The sequence below is a fragment of the Phalacrocorax aristotelis genome, chromosome 4 (genome assembly GCF_949628215.1).
Source record: "Phalacrocorax aristotelis chromosome 4, bGulAri2.1, whole genome shotgun sequence".
In the NCBI taxonomy this organism is placed as follows: domain Eukaryota; kingdom Metazoa; phylum Chordata; class Aves; order Suliformes; family Phalacrocoracidae; genus Phalacrocorax; species Phalacrocorax aristotelis.
The window spans coordinates 12,938,204-12,951,366 of record NC_134279.1 but is presented as its reverse complement, the minus strand read 5'-3'; the positions used below and the strand labels follow the sequence as shown (position 1 = coordinate 12,951,366).

The 13,163-nt window shown below is 34.6% G+C and overlaps 1 long non-coding RNA gene across 1 annotated transcript in view; it reads left to right on the top strand.

Moving 5' to 3' along the window:
* Positions 1–13,163, top strand: part of LOC142056073 (uncharacterized) — a 109,940-nt gene that overhangs the window by 42,009 nt on the left and 54,768 nt on the right. Inside the window, exons 4-5 of the long non-coding RNA XR_012660202.1 lie at positions 1,421–1,494; positions 2,042–2,085. This is a non-coding gene — a long non-coding RNA (uncharacterized LOC142056073). The remainder of the gene's footprint in view (positions 1–1,420; positions 1,495–2,041; positions 2,086–13,163) is intronic.

The window sequence follows — 13,163 nt, the reverse complement described above, 5'->3', positions numbered from 1 at the left end:
TCGTCTGTCTAAATTAATCTCTATTCATATATTTCTTAGAGATCAATGAAAAGCAAGTTGTGCCTTTGCTGAACTGAGGAAGCTAATAACAAATAAAAAAAAAAAGCAACCCACAATCCTGACTTTCTGTAAATGTTAAAATCCTTTCTGTCATATCTATTGCATTTATATCACTTCAGCCAGGGTGAAAGTTGGTGGGTTTGTAACCTTTGCTTTTGAAGATTTTGAGTTAAGAAAAAAAACCCTCTAAGTTTTTCAGCAGATGGGTTCTGTTATTGTTTAGTTCAGATGTTGCCAACCAGTATACCTCGGTAAACAATTGCATCTCCTTAAACTATCTTGCTCAGGAGATCTGGCTTCTCCAGATCTTAATGGCAGCCTAACTCACTAACAATAGATATTCAGATTCTTAAAACCACTTGTTTGAGTGAATATTTAATTGTTTTTCATATTAATAGAAATATAAATACTGGTTTTTTTTCTTGTATTTTCCTTATATCAAGTAAATCAAATTCTACTATGATTGCTTAGAATTAACTTAAGAAGGCCCGTAAATGACAGGAGAATTTATGAAATTATAGGTTTATGTATACATATTCATTCAATCAAACACAGTTCTCAAAATATTCATTTGACATGTCATCTACCCAAGAGACTTGTGAAGTATGTGTAAACGTATATACGTGTGTATATATATGCATACACATTACATGCCACAAGAGGGACTATGGGAGGTACAGTTAGGATTTGTAGGAAATACTTTAAGACAGGGTTATTTTGTTTTGCTTATGAAAGGAATAAAATAATGTGGTCCAGCTACTAGCACTCAGCAAGTGAAACTCTTAACTTTCTGGGATGGAGTTGTATTGACTATATACACTATATTGAAAGAAAATGTGATCCAGCCTTTTCCATTATGAGAAAAAATGGAAACTTTTCGAGACTTGCACAGAGATGTGATGCATCCGACAAATAGCATTAAGGTGTGTTTTCATGTTGAGAATACTGTTTTAATCTGCATATAGATAAGTTAAGGTAGTGCCAAGACTGGTGTGGGCCATGATGAATAATAAAGTTATTAGTTAGGTACTCTATCTGATATTAAATGATATTGCAAATGTAGTATGACTTTGTTTTCAGGGGATGAGAGAGATATGGTAGGAATGGACAACAGCTTAAGTTACAAATAAATATATCAATGAAAACTTAGCCAAAATTTCCCAATTTTTTAATGAAGTTATGGATCAGAAAAAGCCTAATTTGGTGTTTATCTTAAAAAACTATGTTGCTTGAGATTTTATAAGAAAATGTGTTTGCTTCATTCAAGTCTAGTAAAATTGTCAACAATATAGGCTGTTACCAAGGTTTCTGGTAGACTTACATATTGGAATTACTATATCTTTTTGTTTGTTTCCTTTAGCTGTTCTGCAGAGGATCATATCTGATGCAGTCCTGATGTGATGTACAGTAAAACTGCTGATTTTGTTTAATAAGGTTGGTCTGTTTCATCTGGAACATCACTGTTCAGATGTTCTATTCTAGATGTACTATTTCTACTTCTTGAACATGGATTTACTCCTGCAGTAGAATCTCCCTAGAAGCTTTGGGAAATATTTTTTTTCTTCTCATTTACACTGTCTGCATAATGTGAACTTTCTGGTATTTATCTTTATTCCTTTGTGTTTATACCAAATGAAGAAGGGATGCCTTAACAAAACCCTTAAAGCCTCTAGTGATAAATTTAAGTACCAATCTTGTGCCAAGACGGCTGGCAGAACTTCTATTGGCTTTTCCCCAGTTGGGTTTTTTTTGCCTTCTGCTCATTAGCAGCTGTGCAAGCCCTATATGTACTCAGCTATATGTAAGTGTAAGAAAATAGCCACTTTAAAAATTATGTCAAAGTCTTGAGATTTTTTCTATAAGTTCTTAGAATTTCATGATTTCTGTTTGGAAAATGGAATAAGAATGGGCTGGATGTGTTGCCACATCTTTTCTTCTCACATTTTTATTGGAAGGGTACTAATTATTTTTTTCTTTGCAGGTTGAGGTCTGCCATAAATTCTGAATGTCCTACTTAATAAGTATGTAAGTTTATACAGCAACTCCCATTGGGGGATGAGAAAAAGAGGCATAGGCTTTATTAGTCTTCTGCATTTTGAATAGCAACTGACATCATCCATGTTTCTGTGAACGCCTTTTCTGTTCAGTAGGCCTGATCTGATTTTTTTTTAACTTCAGAATTTTATGAGAACAAATGATAACCTTAGTGGGATATATGTTTAGTTGTTGTCTTTCTAGGTGTGTTGCTAGAGGAACGGAACCATATTTGATTGGAGAGAGAAAGTTTTTCTTTCATGGCTTCATGATAGTATTCTAAATGTATCTGTCAAATGTTTTAATGTTCCTTCACGGTTTTTCTTCATGCCATTGTAAAACCGTGTACTTCAGATAGCGTATCCTTCTGCTGCTGGAGTAGTTAAAGTCATTGTCTACAATTCTTTTCTTTGTCAGACCACCTGGTAGTTAATATATTGGTCAGATTCTAACAGTAATTGCAATTGGCATCTCTATTTGTTTTTACAATTGCTTGAAATAAGTCACTGTTGAGTCGATAGGGAAGGTATGTTACTTATCAGTAGTGCATTTCATGAAATTCTGAGACTAAATGTAATTTGTCAATGCATCTACAATTGCGGTTTCTTTTATAGTGGTATATTTCCTTGTTTTCCAGCATTCTGTAATTTTTATTTCCAACCTCAGAAGATATGCCCATGTGTGCTTTAATGGAACGGTTTTCTGATCAGTCTTTCAAGTGCTTTATTGTATGACGCACTTTCTCTTAAACTGCAATATTAAACAAAGCCTGAGAACAGGTTACTACAACATATTCCTATCAGGTATCAAAAAAATCTGTCCTTAATTTTATATGAAAACTCATAAGTAACCTAGGGGAGTGCTTTTGTCGGGTGGGGGTGGTGGAAATGGGGAAATGTTGTTATGACAGTTCTTCTGGAACTCCTATCTTCAGAGGTTGAAACAGCACTTTACTGTAGCTTGAAGAGGCTTGAAAAGAACTTAGTGGAGTAATTGAAAATTCCTAGGAATTATTCCAGTCGCTTTATGCTTTCTACTGTAGACATTTGTGTAATAGCTTGCATTTTTGATGCATTTGGCACCATGCCATCTCCAGTGATTACACAGCCAATATAGTTGAGTTTAATTTGCAGCTGGTTTATTGAATTTAAACAATCTCTTCTGATATTTCTACAATCTGTCAGATTTTCAGCAAGGTAATACCATCTATTAGCCAAGTAATATCATCTATCAGTAGTTAGATTCTCTTTATATATTGTATTGTAATTGCGTGTCTTAAATTCTTGTTGTGGTTCTTGACATCTTGTTTACTGCAGCATAGAATGTGATTTGATTATGCTCTACCCATGGCTGGTTTCTTTAAACTATTGCTGTTGTAATACTTCCTATTGTTGATGTCACTTCCAAAAGAAAATGTTATTCTGAGAAATCATTTATCATATATACAGTTTATTTTCACAGTAAATCAGACCTCTGAGAACCATAACATCTTAATAGATGATTCAGGAACTTATTACTAGGTTTTGCCACATTTCTAAAGTGCGCAAAATAAAACAACAAAAAAGTTGTACAGAGAAAATGAGCAGCGGGAACAAAAGTCACATCTTTTTTTGAAAGAAAGTTACAGATGTCAGTAATATCAGTGGTGGTTTCCATAGTAACTAATCTTGAGCAGAGACCTCATTGATAATGACAAGCCATGACTGATGCTGGTGAAAATAGGCCTGATTACTTCTCCAAATAGCCTTCGCTCAAACAAGTATGACATAAACAAGGCAAACTATGAGAAAGAGAACATGGAATGAAAATAGTAATTTATAATTAATCTTGCAATATAGCTTCAAAATTTTCTTTTTAAATTCTTGACATAAATACCTAAAATCAACCAGTAACAATAGGTAACATGAAAATGTTTCCTTCTGGCATTATTGTCAATTATTAAATATCTATTCTGCAATGTGAATGACACCAGTTCAGAAATCCTTTTAGCACCACATTACATTTTTTCCCAGATTTAAAATATATGACAAAAGCACATTTTAAAATGGGTAACACAAACAAAACGTTTTTAATAGAAAAACTATGGCATATAGCTATGTGTATGTCCAGCTCAGTACAGAAGGGAATTTTGCAATAATTTCCTCAAACTGGAAAACTTAATCCTGTCTGAAGAAGTGATCTCACAAATTTTGTTGCCATCAGTATTGGAGTAATTATGTTTTGCATGCATTTATTATCTGTTTTTGTATCCAAAACCAGAATGTTATTCTTCACCAAGAGAAAAGAAATTTCCCTTCAAACTAATTCTTCAAATTTCATTTTTTTTTAATCTTAGAAATATAATTTTAATTGGCAGTGAAATAGAAATTAACTGGAATAGCTGGTAGTTGAGTCAGAGGATGTGTCTTACTCCATCTCAAACAACTAAGTAGCCTCATGACAATATTTGCCTCCAGCATGGGATATTCTTTGCTTCCATCTGTTAAATTTGAACTTTTTTATAGTATGGGGGAGCTGAGCTACTAATCTGTTTCGGACTTCTGTATTGGCTGAGTAGCTTCTTTTCAGCTTCAGAACTTTTTTTTCTTTTCAAAGCATTTATCCAGAATTCTTTTCCTAGCAAAAACAATTTGTTGAAAAGCTTTTCCCTTTGTATCAATCCATGACTAGGAACAAACTGAAGTCTCTCCAATGGCAAATCTCAAAATAATGATGATAATAATAATAATAAAATTTAAAAATATCAAAATGCAAATAATATCTTCCAGTGGTTCTCACATTCCTTCAGAAGACTTTTCTCACAGTATCTATTCAACCTACAAAAGCTTTAAGGAAAGCATATCGTGCTTTAATGCAACAAACACCTTGTTGGCAGAGCATAAGGTTAATTTACTGTAACTGATTATTCTGCACTGGTTAACACCATATGTTTAACAAACAGCTTGGCAAAGGTGAATAGCCAGATATGTTCTGCATTTTTCCTTATATATTCGTGATATTCAGTTCCTGATATGTTCAGTCATATCTGTTGTATAACAAGTCTTTCTGGTCCATATTTACTCTTGTACTTTAGTTTACACTTGTAAAATTAGGTTTCTGGCATGAAAGAAATGAAAATGTTTTGCTGGGTTGAGTACTAGGTATTATTAGCCCTGGAGAATCAATTTTTGAATAGTCTTTTCATTCCAATGTATAGAATACAAATTTCAACATGTTGCCATCTTTATATTTCATGTTAATTTGATATTTAAGGTTAACTGCCTATCATACTAACAATAACCCAGCACGCATGAAATGATTGGAGCTCATCCCTGAATCTCCTTTCTAGTGAAAGGTAGACATGTGTCATGAAACAGGAAATATCAGAAATACCGAAGTCTTTCAGAAACTCATACTTGCATATACTTTCCCTTAAATATGTTTGCTTGCAGTATGGGCTTGGAGGAAAAGAAAAGGTTATTAAACTCTCTTGTTTGTAGGAAGAATGGTGAATAAATAAAAATGTCTAATAGAAATAACTCTAGTATCTTTTTCAATTTAGTATCTCTATACCTCTGCTATTTTGCTTGATTGCAAAACCTTTCTCATTAAATGTTGAACATTGTTTTCAAGTTCAAGTTGCAAACTGTTGTCATGTACAATTTTATTTGCATGTATTAGTTTAAATGTGAGTGTTCAAAAGTCAGCTTTCCCCTGTAACACTGCATTTAGCACTGGGGAAAAAGTGTGCAGTTTTTTGTTGAAGTAATTTTTGATATGCTGGGATCTGATTATGTGAAAGAGCAAGAAATGCTTTCACCTACTGAATTAGGAGAGCTTAAGAGTCTGGCCCGCGCAGCCTTAAATGTGCAAATGAAAGAAAGGCAGATACAGATTGCCATAGCCTACATTTGCTTTAACCACACGTTGTCACGAAGGATCATGTAAATTATTCTTCTTTGTGTAGGAAGTTCAAACAGAAAAATAAAAGGGAAACAGATTACTTTGCAATCTTACCAGCTAAGTAAAGTGCTTTCAGGAATGTTTATTACTGTGGTAAATACCTATTGTCTGGATTAATCTGTGTATTGTTATTTGTAATGGAATAACCTGTTAGACACCCAAGAAAAAATATTTCCCCTATTGATATATTATGTACCCTCTTACGTTACACTGTTATGTAAATGGTGTGGTTATTTACTCTATCTGCCCAAGGAATAGAAAAGATGTGAAAAAAAATCACCTTTGGGTTGGTCTAAAACGAGGTCTTTAATCCTTTCCCCTTGCAGTATATTTCTGTGGAATGTGGTCTAACATTAATTGCGCTCTTTCTGTATTTACCACAGTAGAATTTGGCTTGAGCGCTTTTCTTAATTTTTTTCTTTTTTATTTGTTTTTCTTAGCAGAAGAATTAAAGCTAGGAATTTGCAACTCTACTTTTTAGGAACTTCTACTCCTGTAAGTGCAAGGCACAAATGACACCAGATAAAGACATCCAAGACTTCATTCTCACTATTTTTCGTACTGTTCTCAAATTTTGAAGAGATAGCTTTTAAAAGACATTGTTTGGGGCCAGAGAAAGAAGTGGAGTTTACATCAAGACATGAGAAAATATCCTTTATATTTCCAAGAATGCAAGTTTTCAGGTTGTTTTCTAGCTACACTAATCTGAACTTCTGCAAGTCAACTTAATTTGAAGTAGACAAACACTAGTGTATTTGGCTACGTGCTAAGAGAAAGTTGACACTTTCTCTGGTGGTGTATTTCATGTTATTCACTTTAATTTATCATAGTAAAGCATAAGAATACAGCACAGGAGAAACGTATTTGTCACGAGCACCAAATTTACAGAAACTGGTTGACCTTGTCCGCTAAGGTAGTAGAAAAAGAACTGGAGGGGGGAAGTGCACAGTGACGCAGGTATGGGCTATTGGTAAAACTGTTTCCTGGGTTACAGTGACTCTTGGGTGGTGGTTGTTTGTTTTCTCGTCTTCTAGGGCAGGACGCAGTTGTTCTTCCCTGGGATTGTCTGTGAGAGGGTGAGAGAGCACACTGGCAATAGCTGGTCTCTCCTGAGCTTTTTCATGCTTCCTCTTGTCTAAAGTCTGCATGGAATTTTTGGTAGTGTTTTGTGGTAGCTCTGAGCTTTCATAAGCATAAAGGCTACTACTTCATCACCTGACTGTCTCAGGATAGAATCAGTACCAATTAACCTTTATCCTTTTTATTTTATGTAAAAACACTTCTTTTATAAATGTTTTCGAAGAGTATTGTTCCATTCTTCCAAGCAAGCTGTGGTTCTTTGAACATCTCCCTAACTAAGCATCCAGAGAGATTACACTAAGAATGCACAATGGAAAATAAGCTTTAGTTTTCAGCCTTCCTGAATATCTTGTTATTGTGTCTCAATCCTAATCTGGATGCTTTTTTAAATTCTTGACCACCTTTTTTTTTTTTAATCTTCTTTGTCTAATCTTGGTGGGATGGTCATGTTCTTTTGAATATGCTTAAAATTTGTTCTTTCAAACATTTTTAATATATCAAGTACTTTGGTCTCATATCAGAACTAAATAGTAGATGGAGGATGAATAAAATGTATTTAATTGCCATTAATCTATATTTCCCTGTAGCAAATCAGGCTGACAATAAGTCCTATCATGTCAGAGGTCAGTCATTCTAAGACCTGTACATTACACAGTTTGTTGATTTCTCATGCGTGGTTAAGATCTGTTTCTAGTATCTGAAACAATACTGCTTATTTTAAAGTAATTTTATTCCAAATTCTAACATTGCTATTTTTCCTTCATTTTGTTGTGAGGGCAAGTATCATCTGAAAAGTCAACTTTGCACATGGGATTTCAAGCACAGATAAGCTATTTGAATTAGCTGGGATCGTACAGGTCATAGTGGAGCAAGGGCTTGAACCCAAGATGTTTGAAACAGCTGGCTAGAGCTAACATTGGCAGATGACTTATTCCCAGTTTTGTACTTTTATGACTAGCTCTGAGGAGATGGAGTGATTACTTCAGCTTACTTATATTTATGGACATAGATGCTATTTTTTAAAGTATTTGCTTTAAGGGTACAATTTTCTTCCATATCAAGAAGATCAACATGGAATGACTGAAATTTGGGTTATCCTTGTTTATGTGCTATTGTAGAGCTTTACAGTTTTCAAGGTAATTTAGTAGTTTTAATTTTAAGTATTGAAATTTAAAATCATTATTCTCTTAGTAACTGGAGTTTATGTTATAGCACTCTTCAGTCATCTCTTACTGGGACTGTCAAAATAGAACTAATGCTGCATATGCTTGTGTTTATTTTCCCAAAACTAGCAGGATTATGTTTTTCATCCATCATTGTGCTTTCTAAATGTTAGTAGGAATCACCTTTTTTTTAACTTGTCTATAATATAAATCCATTTTTCCAAGCCAAATACTCTGTCCTTCAGATACCTGCATGCCTATCTGAATGTTTGTGATTAGCTTCAATATGGTTAGTGAATTAAGAAATTAAAAATCAGCATATATGTTTGCAGAATCAGGATCTCGTTATTTCAGGGCATCCTGCAGATACTTGGATAGTTCAACGTATGTGTGCAGAGGAAATGAGGAGTCCTTGTTCCATGGCAGATCTGAATAAGTTCTCCAATCTGAATGAATTCTACATCATGTTTTCAATCTCCTTAGTACGACTAATAATTATTAGATATGATAAGAGAAAGTACTATGTATGACTAGTTGCTAATAACAACTGAATGTCACAAATGACATTCACTTTGCTAGCAATGCAGGCAGGCTGAGGTAGAAAAATAAGCTTATAAACGTTACACAGTCTCGTAAATCTGAGCTGCTTAAGAAAACCGTAACAATGGCTTATGATTTACATTTATGTGTGTTCTTTTCTTCCCCACCACCCACACTGAACTTAAGTCTCTGGACATTGTGATACTTATATGAAAATGCTAACCTGTAGCAGTAGGCTATTTTGTACTACTGCTTGAGTACAGACTTTTTGTTCAGCTCTTGTGATGACTGGAAGAAATTGTCTGCAGGATCAGCAGGACACTCAAGAAATATTTTAGATTTTTCATTTTGGCTTATTTCCCATTAGTAAATGATAGTCCTTTTGCCTTCTAAGTAAATGACCTTTTAAGAACAAAGTTTCTATGATTAATTATATAACTAAGATTTGACCCATAGGGTCTACTTCTCTAAAGCAAAATTAGCTCCTTAAATGTTTAATCCTGAAAATGGTTTCTCAGGAGTGGGAAAAACTGCAAATGGTAATATGACAAAAGCAAGTGATGCTGATGAAAAAGCCCTGTTCTGCACAGGTATGTGTGAAGAAAGTGTGACTGAGAAACATTTTTAAAACTTTGATAAAGGGCAGAGTGATTTTATTTTCTTTTTAAATTTCTTTTTTTTTTTCTCTATAGGAAAAGCTTGTAAATTTTTTTATCTAGTTCCATGAATGTTTACCAGGAATTTGTTTCTGGTGTACAAATTTCAGCTGATTCAGAACTATAACCTAATTTTGAGTCACTGTTTCCAAATATGTCAATTTATGGTAGATAAGTGGGTGTTCTTATTTAATGAACTGTTGTACTTTGGATTAAAGGAACTTTTACCCAACAATCTGCTATTGTTAATGAGGTGCTGGATTTCACAGTACGTTTTTCCTTCTTATGCTCCTGGGATCACTGCTAACAGTGACTCCACGCATGGAACAGAGCACAGAATGCAAGTTAGGGAAGATGCTGCATTCTTTATCAGATTTCATATTTAGTGGATTGCAGGTCTGGTTGGCTTCACTAGAACTCTGCAACAATTCTTCTGAAGTTCTTTTGCTGTTAGCTATTGAATCAGTAGATCTCTTTCAGGACAGATATACTTTCTTCTTTTCTTCTGAGTTTACCAACTTTTAAATATTCAGGAATAACAGCATATGTAAGAATGGCATACAGTGCTGACAGGAAGGTCTTTTATGGGAAGATGATGTTTCTAGCTAGCTTCCTTTAATCTTACTGAAATTTTATTACATGTTAATTATTCAAATTAGTGAGACTTGGGTCAGTACCAACATGTGTATTGATACTACAGATGCTTAAGATAAAAAAAAGTTAATGACAATAATTTTTATCTATGAAATTATAAAAATAAACCTTAAATTCAGTCAGTTGTCAAAGTTTCTGTTTACCTATGTATACCAAAACTTTTATAAAATTGAAAGGGTTCTTCTACATTTATTTTACAATATACAAATTCAAATTCATTTGTAGTCTGAAAGATCTAAACATGTATAAAAACAGCAAAGCTGATGGGATGAAAGTGCATCCTAAAGATAATGTAAAAAGAGGGGATAAACACATTACTTACAGTTCTTCTGGGAGAAAAGTGTCACTTTTCTGTGTGCTAAAATGGCATCTGTAAAAACACTCTTCCAGCTAACTTAGCCTTATAGACTGATAGAATAAAAGGAGAACTGCCTTGTGTAGTTTTTTTGTTACAGCTATTAAAAACTTGAAAAAACAGATAACAAATGAATAGCTCATTCTTTTATTAAGTGCTAAGTATTTGGGCTATTGAGGCAGACTGAGTCACTATATAGCAGACATAAAGTATAAGGTTGGTAAAGACCAGAAGAAAATCGCAGGTCACTTCCTTCATTTCCCATTGTTTTATGTTCTTTGTTGCTCACAACAGTTTCTGGTTTTCCTGCCCCTTGAGGACAAAGTTGCTCCCAGGAATGGGTCTGATTAATGATGGAAAAGTCTCACTTACAGATTATCTGTGTCACAGAGGCTGAAGGCAGCTAGGCATCCCCAGCCAGGGTCCCAACTGTCTGGAAGGTCTTGTGCAGAGAGACTTTTACAGAGATGCTGCTTTTGGGTCGGTAGTGAGTTGGGCTTTTGCCTTTGTGTTTTGTTTTTGTTTTGTTGTTTGGTTTTTTTTAATACCTTTTTGCTGTAGATACATACAAGGGGGTAGGACACTAGTTGTTGCTGACTCCTGTATTCCTGGGAGGTCAGTTTTTTATCAAGGTTTCTTTGTCCTGACATCTACTCATCATCAAGGATGTTTTGGCTGAGCTTACCTGGGATGTCTTGGGACTTTGGCTAAGAGATGTCTTTCTCTGTCAGTACATTTACCAGATCACCTTTGTGGAGGGGCTGTCAGAAGGCAAAACTAGATGTTAAGCTAAAGAGGTAAAATGATTCAAGTAAGGTTCTGGATCTGATTCTGGCAATGACTACTATCCTTTTGTTAACTTCAAGTTTGGATGTCTGTGCAGATGATGACTGAGTCTAAGAGAAGTTGTACTGTGTGTAGGATGTTAACTGAATTTGAGTCTGCAAGTGGAAAGTCAGTGCTTGGTGCTAAAAAGAAAGGAAGGAAAAAAGCCCACAACCAAACAAATACACAGTAAGTCAAGAAGAATCTACCAGCATGGGTGAACAACAGTTGTGGGGTGCAACCCAAGCATGGTAAGTTAAATAATCATTTTGGTCATAGAAAGACCTGGACCTGGATGCAAGATGGGTTCTAGAAGAAGTACTACCATCTCCTACTATTTTAATCAAGTCCTGCAAAATATGATCCCTAGACTAAGATCAAGCAAGGTTAGGGTTGAATTTTTATTTAGGGCTCAATTTCTGGGAAGCCAAATTGAACTAAGGTTAATTCTTGATTCAGAGAAGTTGCTGGAAATCAGTTAGTTTGTGTGTCTGCTAAGGGTTCCCAGGCTAAACTTACTAAGAGGATCCAAACCTGAAACAAAAGACTATTTTATAGCTAGATTTAGAAGGGGAGTTTAAGGCAGATTTTAAGCCTTGATGCCACTTGTAGACTCCAGAGCACATTTAGGAGAAGTAATTGGTCACCAGGCTGAAGCTAGCTTCTGAATCAGTGTTCATGTCTGCATCCAGGAGACAATTCACTTTAGCAAAGGAAGCAACATCTAGCTCTAGGCATGGCAGGAATTCTTTTGCATTGGGATTAAAAGATGTAATAAGTTGGCATGGCTCATTTCTGTGTCTATCCCTTTTCTAAATGAACTCTTGAGGAAGAGCTTAATTTGGAGTTGCCAGTAGTTCCTGTAGGAGCTGCTGCTGAATCCCAAGGCTGGCAGCAGATTTCCATCTTTCATGGCTGAATCACTTTTCTAAGTTAACTTCCGTCTTAAAATGTGAAAAGTTTTGTCAGACAGATAACATTAAGCTTTTTCTTTTTCTTGTCTTAACTTCAAGTTCAGGTAAGGCACTGAATTAAAAATATTTTTACTTTCTACAGTATGAATAATGTAAGGTTTCTAGCCTTACAGAAAATCAAAAGAATAGCTGTGGCACAAATTTCTCTGCCTAGAGTAACTTAACTGACATGTTCTGTACTACAATTTTGTGATGATTTTTCTTATTATAAAAAGAAATGAATCTCTCTGGATGACAATGTCTTTCAAACTCAACTTTTTAACAGGCTTAAAATATGCAAGAATTTCTTTAAAGATTTTCTTTGCATAATTCATATTCATTATTCTACAGCAAATGTTTCAAGAAAAAAGGACTTAAGGGAGAGTATGTTTAGAAATTATTACTAAATCTAACAAATTTAAATATAGATGTGACCAAATGTGTTCTGAAACTTCAGGAGCTTCTGAATGTGAAATGGATTAAATTGCTGGCACGTTTTCATACCCGTTGAACTACTACATAAGTGTCTAAGTCTTGGATTTCTTTTTTCAAAAAAAAAAAGCTCTTGTAGTGAAAGATTGGTTTTGCAACTTCAAGTGCAGTCTGAAAATGAAACAATTTCTTGCTCTGTGTAGAAAAGCTCATATTTTGTCTGAATTGTTTTACCTTCCCTTTATATTTTTGTTCTTTAAAACTCCTTTTCTCAGTCCTTTTCAGTACTTGCATATGATACTAGAAATGCACTCTTTTCCATGCATTTCTACATCTCCAGTGACTTACCCTTCCCTTTGCAACTCTGTAGAGAAACCTCTTAATTTTTACACCATTGTCTTAGTGTCTTACACTTTTTAAGGTGTTATAATGGAGTTCTGTACTACTTGAGAGTCTGCAGTAGAGTAGC